General features: G+C 41.8%; 1 non-coding gene across 1 annotated transcript; it reads left to right on the top strand.

Moving 5' to 3' along the window:
* The first annotated feature begins 892 nt into the window (after positions 1-892).
* Positions 893-1011, top strand: LOC145417699 (5S ribosomal RNA). Its single transcript, XR_013900562.1, has one exon. It is a non-coding gene; the product is annotated as a 5S ribosomal RNA (ribosomal RNA).
* Positions 1012-16993: the final 15982 nt, after the last annotated feature.

Raw genomic sequence — 16993 nt, 5'->3', positions numbered from 1 at the left:
CTGGCAAGAAGTGTTTTATTTTTATTATTATTGCAATTACTGTGATGAGGTAATGTGGCTGTAACCCTATTCTGCATGGAAAAAATCTTGTGGTTTGGTGGAAATTTCCACCTCTCTGGGTTATTTCTTGCATCAGATAGTCAAAACACACCTTGTATTCTCTCAAATAGTTCTCTGTGCTTGGAGTGCCTACGGACATGCAGCTTGTTGCAAACGATAGTAGAACGATTGACGTTTGTCTGACAAAAATTTTACCTCTCAAGATTAACAATAAGTGGGCTAAAACACGAGTTGAAAACACACAATTTTTTTCCTATTTCTCCGCACTGAGCAGAGTCAGTATGTTGTCATCACTGCCACTGCAGCCAAAGGGTTAATGGGGTCCAGGGGTGTTTTTAAGGGGGGCAGAGATATCCGCGGATTTTTAACATACACGGGTGTCTCTGTTACCTAACCCCCATGGATGTTAAGGGAGCACTGTATTACATTTATATGATAATGACCTTAAGCATATAATATAGCAAAAGGAGTGCAATATGGCATACTTAAGCTACAGACTAGATATGTAAAATCCATTCAAGACAATTTACCAACCAACAAAGCTCCAGGTCCAGATGGAATTCCCCCAAGTGTTTTGAAAACGTATTCCCCAGAACTTGCTCCTGTTCTAGCTAAATTATTCAGACTATGCATACATGCTTCTTCATTCCCCAATTCTTATCCACCCATTTCCAAAGAAAGATTTTCCTCTGACCCCTCTGATTACAGATCAATAGCTATTACATTTTCTCTTGATAAAGTATTTGCAACTGTAAATAATAAGCACACTGTTAAACATCTTGAATCCAACAACTTAATTAGTGATAGACAGAACGGTTTTTTGCCACAAAAAATCCACTGTTATACCACGTTGAGTACACCGCTTCCCGTCTGATCAGCGAAGTTAAGCAACGTTGGGTCTGGTTAGTACTTGGATGGGTGACCGCCTGGGAACACCAGATGCTGTTGGTATAACTCCCTACGTGTCAAGTGGGGTTGGTGGAGGATTAGTGCCCCTCCCTGTAAAACAATTAACTCTAAGCCCTTGGCCACCCTGTTTGGGATACATGGCATCTGGCAATGATGATGTCTGGCAACATACTCAATCTCCTAACTCATACCATCCATCAGTCAACTGGCCAACATGGAGAAACCCATGCAGTAGCCCTTGACAGAGTGTGGCACCATTCCCTGCTATCCAAACTCCCTTGCCATGGCTTATCATCTTTTGTTCCCCTAATTTCCTCATATCTTAACAACAGAAAGATAAAAGTAGATGATGTATATTCCAATTTCTGCTCGATTAATGCCAGCGTGCCACAGGGATCAGTTCTGGCTCCAATCATATTCCTAATTCATATTAACGGTCTCTTATCTGTCACCCATAATCCCATTCACTCATATGCATATGACTCAGCATGCCACAGGGATCAGTTCTGGCTCCAATCATATTCCTAATTCATATTAACGGTCTCTTATCTGTCACCCATAATCCCATTCACTCATATGCATATGACTCAGCACTTCACAGTTCATTCACACTTAATCACCCATTCACAAAGTTTAAGAATGTGCAGCTGAAAGTGGAGAAATATGGGAGGAGGGGGTGGAAGAGATTAGACTGACTGGAGATACTGTTGTACGATAAATCTGCAGTTGGCGTGGGACTTTGATAAGATACAGCAAAATGTAATACAGCACTGAATTATTACAAGGGTGAGGAAGAGAAGGAGAGCCAGCTGTTCAAAACTAATAATTTAAGTTGATGTATGATATATATATAGTTTTCAGATGGCCAGAAATAATGGTAATGGTAGTAGAGTGTATGTGAAGCTTTATGATATAAAATCTGACCAAAACTGCTTACCTACCTGTACAGGCATATACCAGTATGGAAAAGGGAGTGTGAGAGAGACAAAGAGGATGTGAGATTAGGTTGTAAGAGGCTGAGTAATACAGTAAGAGACTGAGTGTGTGAGAATGTGTGTAAAAGTGAGTGTGGTAATGTAAGAAAGTTTGTATCCCTCAATAGCCACACGTGTAAGTCCCAATAGGGATTTCCAGGGGTGAATCGCATCCATGCTATTCTGTCCTCTGCATCAGGCTGCCCTTTCTCCAAATCACACCCTCCTCACTCATTAAACTTCCTCATCTGATCTCTCCATCACATCCTTAACCTCCCCCATCCTCTTTCACCTCACACACATATACTCTTTTAATCAGTCTTTTACATTCCACTCTCTCCACATGACCAAACCATCTCAAGATACTTCTAATGCTTTTTGGCACATACACAGGATCATCACAATACTTCCTCAGTTCCTTATTTGTATGTCTGTCTTTCCCTATAGCTTCAAATGCCCCTTTCAAAAAATGCATTTTCATTCCTCTCATTCTTGACTTGTGAGTTTCCAGCAGGATCCAAACCTCTTATCCATACATTAGAGTGGGGATCATAGTACAGGTAACTCGCACGGAACACGTGGGTTTCGTTCCTACCGTGCCGTGTTAGGTGCGAAATCGCGTATATTTAAACTACTCCATATTTTGCTCCCTAGACCCCCCAAATGTGTTGTTTTGCTGTTATCTGTCACTGGTAATCACTAGAAAGCACTTTAAGTGGTTAGAAGGTTTATTTAATGTTATAACTCACAAATACAGTACTCCACAGCAAAACTTCAACACACAAATACTGTGCGTAAAAACAAGGAAACATTCCGACGCCGATCATAGGTAATCATATAAATCAGGTTAACTGGTACCAGTGCTTTAACTTACAAGCACATACCAGAACAGTACATATTTAACTTAGAAATGCAGTACTGTGATATTGAATGATTTCAGTACATAATCTGTTAGGAATGGCTGGAAAAAAAAAATGTTATGAATACATTTTCACCTTTTTGATATATGTTTATGGTAGTTTCGAGTTATTTTTTTACGTTATCGTTGTGCCCATGCTTGGAAAAGGGAGCGAAAGAGTTGAATTTTCAGTCCTAAATAGGAAAACTGCACGTCCTCCAAGGCTAGACTCTGCCACGGGAGAATAAAGTGGAGGGTCAGTCTGATTAGCAATAAGGAAGTTGTGTCACAACTTCCAGCTCCCACACCACGAGTATGGCTAAAAATAGAATCATAATGCAGTTTCAGAACTAACAATAAGTCTAATTATTACGAATACAGATACAAAGCAGAAATAAATAAGTTTACAGACGGGGAAAACGTACTTCTTCCGTCATAAGATGTTCATCTTTCTCTATCATTTTACCTTGTTATTTTCGCAATATATATTGCTGTCTCGTAAACAGGGTGGTTGTTTGTGTTTTGCAAGAGAGGAAAAAGATTGTATTTTCTGTCTGGGTCGAGATAATGGGTGTAACTATGTGTGGTTAGGCATGGCCATGAGCGAAAAAATCGTACATCCACTCATCACGATATCAGGTGGTGAACTGACAGATGACACACGAGAGGGTGAAGTCAAGGTCAGTCTCATGTCCCAGATTTTCGTTCACTTCCCGAAAGTTTTCACAGTTTTCTACAATTTGCATTGCATCAAATGATCCAAACCATTACAGCAAACCTGAGCAAATAGGTAAAGATACCAAGACAAAAATGTATTTTTCTCTTATTATAAGTCTTTAACGAACAAACTAAAAAGGCAATATTCCGACGCCGATCATGGGTAATCATATAAATCAGGTTAACTGGTTACAAGGCTTTATTCAATGCTTTAATTGCTTAAAAGTACATACCAGAACAGTAAATATTTAACTTACAAATACAGTACTGTAGAAAAGCAGTACAGTAAGAGTTTAATGAACAAACAAAAAAGGCAATATTCCGACGCCGATCATGGGTAATCATATAATTCGGGTTAACTGGTTACAAGGCTTTATTTAATGATTTAACTTTATTTAAGTGCTTACAAGTACAGTACATACGAGAACAGTAAATATTTAACTTACAAATACTGTACAGTACTGTGGAAAAAACGAACAAATAAAAAAGGCAATATTCTGATGCCTATCAGGTAAACTGGTTATAAGACTTTATTTCTTGCTTTAACGTTATTTAATAGTAATTTAAGTTGCACATAAACTTACCAGAACAGTACAGTACTCTAAATATTTAACTTACAAATACTGTGCTACTGTACTCGGGAATGTCTCACTCACTGAATAATTTCCCGCCTAGATCGTCACATAATCAAAACAAACCGCGCGCTGCGGTGACGTACGAGGATTTGATCTTTCAAAGGCCTCTCCTGCGTTAATTTGTAGTTTTCATGATGGTTTTTTAATCTTACGTTGTCTTATATGTATCCCAGCCCTTACCGTGTATAATTGCGAGCGGTGACGTTCGAGGATTTGATCTTTCAAAGGCCTCTCCTGCGTTAATTTGTAGTTTTCATGATGGTTTTTTAATCTTACGTTGTCTTATATGTATCCCAGCCCTTACCGTGTATAATTGCGAGCGCGTTCCGTGAGATCGTGTTCCGTGCGAGTTACCTGTACAGTAAACTCTCAATTATCCGTCACCATAATATCTGGCCCACTGCAATATTCGATGCTGTTGGCTCGGCTCTGCTAAAGCAATATCAAATGATATTATGCAGTATCCAGTGCCGAAATGGAAAGTAACATGCAATTTTGTGCAACATCCGGCATCAAGACGTATCATCTGGCTCATACACGGCAGCCAACCAGCACCCAGGGGAACCCTGCAATGTGCCAGCCAATAAGAATGCCTGCTACATGCCAGCCAATCAGAATCTGTTGCGGGAGTGGCTCACCCAGCGCACCGAGCATACTGTCATGTTCTCATTCTTGCCTGTGGATCTCTCATAAAGACATGTCTGTGCGCTCTGCTCTTCTGACCAAAAAGTCACAAAACCCTAGTGCTGTGACTAACTCTGTGGCATCCTATGCTCGTTGTTGTTGCAAAGCATATAGCCTGCCAGTGCTTCATGTCCTAGTGCTCTATTGTGATCTTGAAATTATGACTGAATGTTGTGCAAACCCCCAGTGCTGTGTCTCCTTATCCCATGTACTTCACTTGTGGCCCCAAAGTGTTCCCTTGTGCTCACTATTGTAGTTGACCCTTTATGTGCATGATGGCTGAGTTTGTGGCTTTTGTGGCTGTGGCCTGGCTGCTGCAGGTCTACTGGCCTTCTGTATGGTCCTGCTTGTTGTCTCCATGGTGCCTCCACCCCCTATTAAGAGAATCGTATCATTTTCTCCATGGAGAAGAAGATGGAGATAATCGAGATGACAGAGCAAGCCCATATCATCACAAGGCTGATGGAGCACTATGGCATGTCCCAGACCATGTTGCAGGATATGCAGAACAAGGACTCCATCAAGATGTTCTTCCAGGGTGAACATGGCATGACCATGTGACAGTGCAAAAGCAAAATGATGGCCAGGCCTGCCTCAGTGTTTCAATAACAATGCCAGTGGCATGATTGTATGTCCCATCGAGCTGAAGGCTGCAGCCACCAGGTTCGCTAAGCAACTGGGGATCGTAGATTTCAGGCATCTGAAGCTTGGCTGACTCGATTCAAACTTTGACGTGGGCTGTCTAACAAGATTACCCATGGTGATGCATTGGATACAGACACCAGAGGAACTGATGGGTTTCACATCAACCTGATTGACAAAGGAAGGTTATGTCTGAATCAGGTTTATAACGCTGATGAAACTTGTCTGCTCTTCAGGTCTGTCCCGACTAATACCTTGGCTGATGAAAAGTTGTTCCCTGGTTGTAAGGTGGGCAAACAGCACCTGTCTGTTTCTCAATGCAACAGGCCCCACTGTCTGAAACCTGTTGTAGTGGGGCATGCCAAACTGGCATGTTGTCTCTGCAGGTTAATGGATAGTCTCCAGGTGATTTATATCCATTTGCTGAAGGCTTGGTTTGCAGCCTAGATCTTCACAGACTGGTTCCACAATCATGCTGTGAAGGAGATTATCAATTATCAAACAGAGTCTTGGCCTTGCCTGCAACCAAGTGAAGGCTCTACTGCTCCTTGACAGTGCTTCTGCTCATCCTTCTGAGAAGGAGTTGGAGATGGAGGTCCTATTAGGGACATGTACTTGCCTCCTGATTCGACTTCAGTCTTGCAACCGATGGACCAGGGTATTATTGTGGCAGTGAAGAGGCTATACCAGAAGATGCTTATGGAAGATGTGATGGTTGTGCTTGAGGATGAGGATGAGGAAGCCCAAGGTGAGAACAGAAAGGGTATTCCCTCAAGTTTGCAACCTACAACTGGGTGCAGACTCAGAGGGAAGTCTCTATATTCATGCTTGTGAATGGTTGGGAAAAAATGCTCAAGGGGGAAGAGACCATTGCAGACTTTACCGGCTTTGAAGCTCAGGACTTCATCCAATGTATTGAAGCAGCAGGAGAACAGGTGACTGAGGACACCATCCATGACTGGCAGAAAGTGGATAAGGGAGACCCCGGGTACCAGACTATTTCCAACCGGGAATTTGTGGAACCTGACTACATGGGGCACCAAGGATGAAGGGGAGAAGGGGAGGAGGAGGAGGAAGATGAAATGACAGATATCCCAAGGCTCTGGCAGATCCATGATGCAGTGGATGTCTTTCTTGACTACTGAGAGCATTCTAATTGGCAGCCCATGTTTACCGATGCCATGATCACATACCTGTTACAGGGTCTTGAGAAAGTGATAAAGCTGCTATGATGAAGGATCCCCAAGCAGTCCTCCATCATGTCCTTTTTCTGTCCGGTGATGCCTGCCACTCCATCACCACAGCCCTCAACCTCCTCGCATTGTCCTCTGTCTCCCCAGCCTTCAACCTCCTTGTACAGTACTGGCTTCTTCTACACCAGCCCTCTCCTTCCTCACACTGACATCATTTACCTCAGCCAGGCACCATCATGGCCACTTCTTCACCTCAGCCTTGGCACCATTGTCAGCCCCATTGACAGCAGTGACTCCATCTGAGGTCTCGCCTCAGTCAGAGGCCTCATTGGAGCTCCATTGGACTCCCTCTGCCACTCCATCTCCAGTACGTACTTCGGCACCCTTGGTGATCAAACCTGAGGCATTTAATCTTTGTGGGAGCCATTTGCCACTAGACCACATGGGAATAAGTGCATTGTACTTTACTGCACTGTGTACAGCTCTACCCTCCACTGATGCCAACACTTGGTGAGTACATACAACAGTACATTATGTACACTGTACTGTATCATTTCTGTTGTATTTTATGCATATTTTTCATCTTTTACTCATGGCAAAGTTTTTAGGATAGAGGGTCAAGACTCTACACTGAGTGACAAGCCAAATAGTTTCCTGTGCACCAGGAAACCATTTATTACGCTGGGTGGTAACCATATAACCAAATTTTGACGCCTGGTGGTTTAGTGGGTAATTATTGCGCTCCAGTCGGACTGAGCCGGTGAAGAATTATATCCAAGGGGTGGTTGGGGTTTATTGCTCACATAATGCCACTCAGGGATGAGTAAGGTTGGTCACTCTCATCTTAAATGTCAGGACCAACTATCTAGCCTCAGGCTCCTGCGCTCTTCATGGGGCAATGTAGGATTGGATGATGGATGGATGGATGGGTCAAGACTGACAGTAACACAACACCTGGCTCAAAGCCAAATGTTGTGCCAATGGGGGGTACTATGCAATATCCTACGTTTCATTTCATTTGGTGCTGGAGCTGGCTGAATCTCGCTGAATATCTGAGAGTTCATTGTACGATGATAAAATGACTTTGCTCATTTTCCCTGTTCTTTATTAATGTTCTAAGTGAGCTTGCAACCTCGATTCCCTGTTGTACTTTTTCCTGCACTTCATCCTCTAAACTTCCATCCTTGCTTAACACACCAGCAGCCTAAATATTTAAAGGCATTTACCTCCTCCATTTCTTGACCATTCATCTTTGCTCTCTGACATCATTCCTCCCACAGAACATAACTCTGCTTTCTGCTGCTTTCACTCTTGGATATTCCTTCTTCTAAATTCATTCGCCCAGCCCCCCAACTCCCTCTCTATCTATTTACAGTGCCCTCGCACAGTAAACGTATTCAGAGTAAACGATCTGCCTAGTGAACGAGCAGGGGGTAATCAGGTCCACAAAACCATAACGAACGAGTTGAACCCCAAGTGAACGAAATCGGGGGAAAGAGTAGGCCATAACCAACATCTCCCATATTGAACGACCTCCTTCCCCCCAGTAGACGCTGCAGAAGAGGCCAGATCTGAGCAGCTTTTTGAGCAGAATTGAATGGAGGATGAAAATTTGCCTATGTCTATTTGCCTAAGACCAGTAAAATTCTAACGGCAATGTATGTTCTGAGAGAAGTCAAAGCAATTGAAACCAGCTACCTTATGACACAGGAAGTGCTCAGTGGAGTAGAAAACACTTTTCGTCATTACACCGAAAGGTACAATATGGACATCAATAGCAGAAAATACTTATCACACGCTACTACCGAACTCATGAACAACAGGAACCAGTTGTCTCTACATCATCTGCTACACTTCCTGGGGAAGACGATGATGATGTGATGTGAGTGGTGTCATCTTTGAACTCTGAAGGTTTTATGGGAGAGGTGAATGAGGTATAAGCACATGGAGAAGTGCTTCAGTCAAGTGATGAGGGCAAGACTGGTGATGGGAATGAGGGAGTGGATGGTGATGTGGTGAGGACAAACTAAGTGTATCTCTTTGCCTTGGAATCACCTGTATTCAAGTCAATCAGGCCGCCATCTGCTTCATTTAAGATAAATAATCGTGTGTTTTATATTTTATATATCTGAACTGAATGTGTTTGAAATGTGCCCTTTAGTAAATCTCTATGGCTCAAAAAGTGGACTTTGAGGGAGCGGTGCCGCCCATATGCTATTTTTTCCAGAAGATACGTTGTTCACAGTGAACGAATTCACTTTGAACGCGCTCGTCTGCCGTCCATAAACTCATTCACTGTGCGAGGGAACTGTATTTATCTATTGCCAGACGCCTTAATTCCATAAGATGTAGCCACAAACAAATTGCCTCCATGTCGCCCTGTCCCCTGCCATTTCACTGCCCTTCACCCAGCTCACACACTCCTCTCTCATATACCTCTCCACTCCATCCCTCCATCTCATCCTCAGCCTCCCTCTCTCCACCTTATTCACATACACTCTCCTTGTTAATCTCTCACTCTCCATCCTCCCCACATGGTCAGACCACCTCAATTTATTTCTCCTAATGCTTTCTATCACATCCACATCCACATCACAATGCTCCTTCACTTCCTCATTTGTTAGTCTTTCTCTCCATGTAACTCCATATGCTCCTCTCAAATAACTCATTTCCACTGCTCTCACTCTTGACTTTTGTCCTTACAACAAGGCCCAAGCTTCACTTCCACATGTCAGAGTTGGTATCACAATAATATCATGCATTGACTTTTGTACTTCCATGCTCACTTCCCTATTTCTAATCACTGCTGTCAAGGAACCAGCAACCTTTCTTCCTTGTTGTACCCTTTCAAGCACTTCACCCTCCAAACTTCCATCTTTACTCATCACACTACTCAAATGCTTAACTGCACTCGCATTTTCCATTTCACCTCACTGTACGTTCATTGATTTCATTTCTCTCAAAGACCATAACTTCACTCTTCCCTACATTAACCTTTAGATTCTGTTTCTTACACTCCCAGACTCATTCACCAAGCCACGCAATTGCCCTTTGTCTTCACTTAACAATAGTGTATCATCTGCAAACAAAAGCACAGGAAGTTTCCAAATGGTGCTCTTTCTCATTAGGGCCACCCCAACATCCACTGCACTACCTTGTATCTCTTTTATAACTCTATCTATATACAGACTGAACAAACATGGAGACATGACACATCACTGTTGCAATCCAACATTCAGACAAAAATTCACTCAGTTCACTATCCACACACACTGCAGCCTTTGCACCCTCATACATACTCGTCACAGCATTCAACAACTTCCCATTTACCCCATATATTATTATTATCTTCCACATTCCTTGTCTGTCCACTCTGTCATATGCTTTCTCAACTAATTCATCTGTTATTTCCCTAGCTCTGCCAGTAAGTATCCTACCATGTACTTTTCCTATTACACTAAGACAAATGCCCCTATGATTTACATACTCTTCTTTTTTCTCTTTTTCTTTGTACAGGGGAATAATTATATCTGACTTCCAATCCTCTGGGACTCTACCTTCCTCCCAGTCAATCTGCACATCTTCTATATCCATTCTACTCTCTCTCCCCCCCCCATGATTCATCACTTCACCACACACTCCATCAATTCCTGGGGCTCTCCCCATTTTGACTTTCTTCATTGCTTCCACCACTGTTCTTCCTTCCTATTGATCTCTCTCTCCTCTCACCTCCCTCCTTCTTCCAGCCATTCCCCAGCCACTTATACTTGCATCACATGTTGTAAAAGGAATAATTTGGATAACAAGTGGGATGCCCAGTACTAATTAGGATAAATCCCATAGGCTCTGTGCTTTCGTTATCATGCAATTTTATTATCACACATTAGACTCAGTACCAATTTTGTTCAGTAGCCAAAGGATCACTGTACTTTACATGCTCAACTTCAATATGGATGCAGAAACCGTGTATATGAGTAGAAGAAGCATAATTATTTGTCTGTAATGGAAAAAGAACCCCTCTGCCCCCAACTGTTAGGGTGGGGCTCAGATTATAAGGATATGAAGGTTGCATCCCTCTCACTAAGGAGTCAGAAAAGTGTGTCCAGTTGGTTTTTATAGCAATTTGGTGCTGATTTACAACCAAAGGAGTAGACTGTAGCACCAGTTAAACAGGGCAGTACTCCTGAGGTGGATGGCAAGCTGGCGATAGGGAGAGCTGGAGCTCCCGTTTCACCAGCCCTCAGGACTTGATCCTGACCATCCCCCTTTGCTGAACATTTTCAGTGCTTTCATTTACACAGAGAGTAGGCCAGCATACTCTCTTAATACCTCTACCTTCAACTGTCTACACCACACTACAGTACATGCACATATCACACCTTCTATTCCACTCTCTTAGCAATGGCCGCTGCAATTTTACTTTCAAAAGAGGTGGTACCTCGGACTGCCACCACCGGCAGGGTAGGGCTGGCGGCACAGGGTCCTCCCAGTCGCCATCAAGCGACTGTGCCAGCAGCGACTAGTGCGATTTCAGGCCATGCTCATCAGCGGAGAAGTGAAAATGCCACCTTATTCTTCACCAACATCCGTGGGCTTAGTACCAACTTAAATTCAGTCTATTTTTTCCTACAGTCCATATCCCCTCTGGCCCTATTCCTCACAGAACCACAAATTTCACCATCAACTGAAATATCCCCATATTGTTTTCCTGGTTACCATCTCCTCACAAACTTCTGTAATAAGGGTGGCACCTGTTGTTATATCAAATCCCAATATGCAGTTGACACCATTTTAAACTTCACTTCATGTAGTTTTGATTACTCGTTGTATAGACTAAACTGTCAAAATATTACCAAATATATCTGTGTAGTTTATCGCTCCCCAAATGCTTCTTCTGAACCCAGTGAATTTGATTCCATTTCCACGCAGCTGAGTAACCTTAATCTTGCCCTAACACCGAAATTACCATCTTGGGTGATTTTAACATACATTATGTTGAATGGTTATTGTACTCTGCCAGGAATGACGATGCTGGTCTAGAGTGTGAGCTGTTTGAAGAATCGTTTAATCCTACGCAACTGGTAAAGCAACCAACCAGAATACCAGATAATCCTGACCATAATGCCCATCTTTTGGATCTGTTCCTGACTAATAATCCAGATCAGTACAGGATAGAGGTATTGTCTCAACTTGGATCCTCTGACCACAATCTCATCAAAGCCTCATTAGTTAGCCCCCCCAAACCTCTCCATTCTGAACCTGTCAGGGTGACCTGATGGCACTTTGATAGGGCAAACAGAGATGAATTTAGAAATTATCTTGCTGACATTCCATGGCAGTCTTTCTTCTCTAGTGATCCCAATTCTACCCAGTCCCACATTTGCGACTTAATACTAGCTGGTATGGATTTATTCATACCAAGTCAACAATTCACTAAAAGATCGAACTCTCCAAAATGGTTTGATAGCAACTGTGCCAGAGCAACAGCCCAAAAGTCATCAGCATATAACTATTACTTGAAATAAAAAATATCTGAATCACTCTCAATTTAAAATTGCTAGAAACCATGCAAAAGCTGTAATAAATCTTGCTAAATCAAACTTTCTTCAAAACCAAGTATCAAAACTACTTAACAACCCTAATGACAATAGAATATTCTGGTCAACTCTCAGTTCTTTTAATAATAACTTTAACAAGCCATCATCCATTCCCCCACTAAAATCTCCAGATGGCAACATTACAAATGACCTGCATGGGAAAGCAGATATCTTTGCCAGTACATTTGCCAGAAATTCTACCTTAGAGGAAGCCAGCCAGAATGTCCCAGCACCAAAACTTGACTCTCCCGACACTGTTCCACTTAAAATACAGACAAGGTACATGAAATCCATCCTAGACAATTTACCTACCAACAAAGCTCCAGGCCCAGATGGAATTCCGCCAATTGTTTTGAAAAAGTGTTCCCCAGAACTTGCCTCTGTTCTTGCAAAATTATTCAGACTATGCATACGTACTTCTTCATTCCGTAATTCATGGAAAGAAGCCAATATCCATCCGATTCCAAAGAAAGGAAGTTCCTCTGACCCCTCTAATTACAGACCAATAGCTGTTACATCTTCTCTTGGTAAGGTTTTTGAAACTGTAACTAATATGCACATAGTTAAACATCTTGAATCCAACAACTTAATTAATGATAGACAAAGTGGTTTTTGCCAAGAAAGATCCGCCATTGACATATTCAATCTCCTGGCTCATACCATCCATCAATCAGTTGACATACATGATGAAACTCATGCAATAGCCCTGGATATTTCTAAAGCTTTCGACAGAGTGTGGCACCATTCCCTGTTATCCAAACTCCCTTGCTATGGACTAAACTCTTTTGTTCCTTTGATTTCCTCATATCCCAGCAATAGAAAAATAAGAGTAAAAGTAGATGATGTATATTCCACTTTCCACTCAGTTAACGCCAGCGTGACGCAGGGATCAGTTCTGGCACCAACTCTGCTCCTCGTTCATATTAATGATCTCTTATCTGTCACCCACAATCCCATCCATTCATATGCAGATGACTCAACACTTCATAGTTCTTTCACACTCAGACATCCATTTACAAAGTCCGATATCTCTAACTCTCACCTCAGTACAGCCATCTCTTTAAGTCAACACTTATCCACGATCAGTGACTGGGGACAAAATAACCTTGTCTCATTGAATGCTACTAAAACTAAATATATACAATTTACTAATAGACAGGTATTGCCAGAATCGTATATTACCTTCAATGCTACAAATACAGTATTCCCATTTCCAAAAGTATTGAAATTCTTGGCGTCTCATTTAACAATGTCCTCTGCTGGACCTCTCATGTTAGATCACTTTCTAAAACCGCCTCAAAGAAACTTGGATTATTGTACAGAGTCCGTAACTTCTTCACTGATGAGCAGTTAGTTATAATTTATAAGAGTCATGTACACTCTCAGCTTGAATACTGCTTACCCTTGTGGAGTGGATGTGGAGAGGTTGCATTAAAACAAGCAGACAAAATTCAGAACAAAGCTGTTAGAATTATTAATAACCCTGCTATTACTAATAAACTACCTCCCCTACAAGTAAGAAAGAATGTTGCCTCCCTTGCGTTATTTTACAGTTATTTCTACAGCAAATGCTCAGACGAAGTTGCGTCCATGGTGCCCCCTCTCCATGCCTTCCCTCGTGCTACATGGGCAGCTGGCAGCGCTCATGACTGGAATGTCACTCAGCCATACTGCAGAACTTCTGCCTATCAGAATTCTTTCATTCCCCGAACTGCATCTCTCTGGAACTCGCTTCCCAATAGTTGTTTCCCTCCAAACTTCAACCTATTGCTGTTCAAGTCTAACTGTTACAGATATTTTATGAACAGAGGACACCAGTAATCTGGGGTGCATGGATTTTTTTTTTTTTTTATTCATTTGTTTTTTCTTCCTCTGTTCTGTTATTAAAAAAAAAAAAAAAAGTTTACCAGAGGCTCACTGAAATCAGCAAAAAAAGTTACTACTGTATCTTTAGCTTTTGGTTAAGAATTTTATTTTCACTTTTTTTTCTTTTTTACAATTATCAACAGGAATTCTTTGTTGCATATTTGTGAGAACCTATCATATTGATAATGGGTGGTTCTGATACTAAGTTTATTGTTTATATTTACTTGGGGGGGGGAGGGAGTAATTTTTTTCAGAATCATGCATATTGGAGCAGCTGCATCTGATTTAATGAGTTTCCTATCTCTGTACTGTCGCAGCACCTAGGCTAATTATTCACTCCTTCCATTACTTCCATTTACAATGCCACTGAGAGTCACTGTCACTGTCATCGACCATTGCTATTCTTATCTGCATTTACTTTCAGAGCCCAGTTCTCTCAAACATTCACACTGAGGTATTTCTTTGGATGAAATGCGGGTTGGGGAAAAATCTGAGTTTTTATATAAAAATGTAAAAAAATGAATTTTTAAAATTAAAATTAGATTTTTTGTTACCAGAATTTTAAAATTGAAACTGAAATGTTTTATTTTTTTACCCAATTATTCACATTTATTTACTTATTTATTTTTTACAGTAAGAGAACAGAGGAAGACAAAAACAAAAGAATAAAAAAAAAAAAAATCTATACACCTGGTTACAGGTGTCCTCCATTCATAAACAATCTGTTACAGTTGGGCTTGAAATGCCGTAGGTTGAAGTTTGAGGGGAAACCACTCTGGGGAAGCAAGTTCCAAAGAGATGCAGTTTGAGGAATAAAAGAATTTTGATACTGTATGCTGAAGTTCAGCAATATGGGAGTGTGACAGTCCAATCATGAGCACTACCAATTGCCAGTGTAGTGCAGGGGAAGGTGTGGGGAGGTGGCACAATGGATGCAACTTCATCTGAGCATTTGCCATAAAAGTATCTGTAAAAAAATGCAAGGGAGGCAACATTCCTTCTTGTAGGGGAGGTATTTCATTTGTAACAGTACGGTTATCAATAATTCTAATAGCTTTGTTTTGAATTCTGTCCAGTTGTTTTACTGTAACTTCTCCACATCCATTCCACAAGGGTGAGGAATATTCCAGCTGAGAGCGCACATGACTATTGTAAATTATAGCTAACTGCTCATCAGTGAAGAAGTTACGGACTTTGTACAATAATCCAAGTTTTCTTGAAGCGGTTTTAGCAAGTGATCTAACATAAAAGGTCCAGCTGAGGGCATTAAGTGTAACACCGAGAATTCAATACTCTTAGAGATTGGAATAATAGTAGCACTGAAAGCAATACAGGAATCAAGCAATATTTGCCTATTAGTATGGTTCTCCTAGCATTAAATGATACAATGTTATTTTATCCCCATTCCATGATCTTAGATAAATCTTGATTTATGGACGTTGCTGTACTGAGTTATGAGTTTGAGATATTAATAGATACTAGTGCTTTTTACCTTTTCCATTCTTTTTCTTCTGGGAACACCAGATGCTGTTGGCATATTGTTCTCCCTATGTGTCAAGTGGGGTTGGTGGAGGATTAGTGCCCCTCCCTGTAAAACAATTAACTCTAAGCCCTTGGGCACCCCGTTAGGGATACATGGCATCTGGCAATGAATGAAAATGAAAATATCTCAGTCCTCCAATACTTGGGCTTCAATTTTTCTTTCTTTCCTCTTCCAACATCTACCTGCTGTCCTTGATGTACACCCACACAACAAAGTCCTAGAGTGGAGTAGGAGGGGGGGGAGGGAGAACCAAATTTATGGCCATCACAGGCAGAGAATTTGAGCAAGTAGCATCCTCAGCTATAGTCACTATGATGTAGATCAGCCACTGATGCCCAATGACTGTCTTTTTTGTTGCATCATTTTTATGAAAATGCAATGGCTTTAGATCACTCCTTTGCTCAACAACTTCCAGCCATGGATGTATAGTACACAATGTGCATCTATCTGGTATCCGCAATGCACAATACATTATGTGCTGACAAGGAACCTACATGCAGTGGTGCTGTGCACTCTGGGTTGCTGGGTCCATCCACCTGGGAGCAAGAACTCCTCTAATTTCCCTGCACCTCACTATGGGGAAGACCCTGGTCCAACCCTGTGGAGATGCTGTCTACCACAAAGGTGTGCTGGATCCTTATCCAATGTTGCTTACCTATGGCTGATGGGTCTACTTTGTCAGACTAATCAGGGTTAAGAAATAACATCAACAGGATGTGCTTTCTATCTATCAATCTATCTATCTATTGCCAGACGCCTCAATCCCGTTCGGGGTGGCCACAAACATATCACCTCCAAGTCGCCCTGTCCCCCGCCATTTCACTGCCCTGCTCCCAACTCACACCCCTCTCTCTCATATACCTCTCCACCCCATCTCTCCATCTTATTCTCGGCCTCCCCCTCCCTCTCCCCCTCTCCACCTCACTCACATACACTCACTTCGTCAGTCTTTCACCCTCCATCCTCTCTACATGGCCAAACCACCTCAGTGTATTCCTCCTAACACTTCCTATCACATCCACATCCACATCCACATCCACACCACAATGCTCCTTTATATCCTCATTTGTCAGCCTGTCTCTCCATGTGACTCCACAGGCTCCTCTTAAATAACTTATTTCCACTGCTCTCAATCTTTACTTGTGTCCTTCCAGCAACATCTAAGCTTCACTTCCATACATTAGAGTTGGTATCACAATACTGTCATGTAGTAACTTTTTCACTTCCATGCTAACTTCCCTGTTTTTTATCACTGCTTTCAAGGAACCAGCAACC

Source organism: Coenobita brevimanus, chromosome 110, assembly GCF_032717465.1.
Source record: "Coenobita brevimanus isolate Jiangsu-jjx chromosome 110, ASM3271746v2, whole genome shotgun sequence".
Classification (NCBI taxonomy): domain Eukaryota; kingdom Metazoa; phylum Arthropoda; class Malacostraca; order Decapoda; family Coenobitidae; genus Coenobita; species Coenobita brevimanus.
The sequence above is the reverse complement of the archived record's forward strand: the minus strand, read 5'-3'. Positions and strand labels throughout refer to the sequence as shown.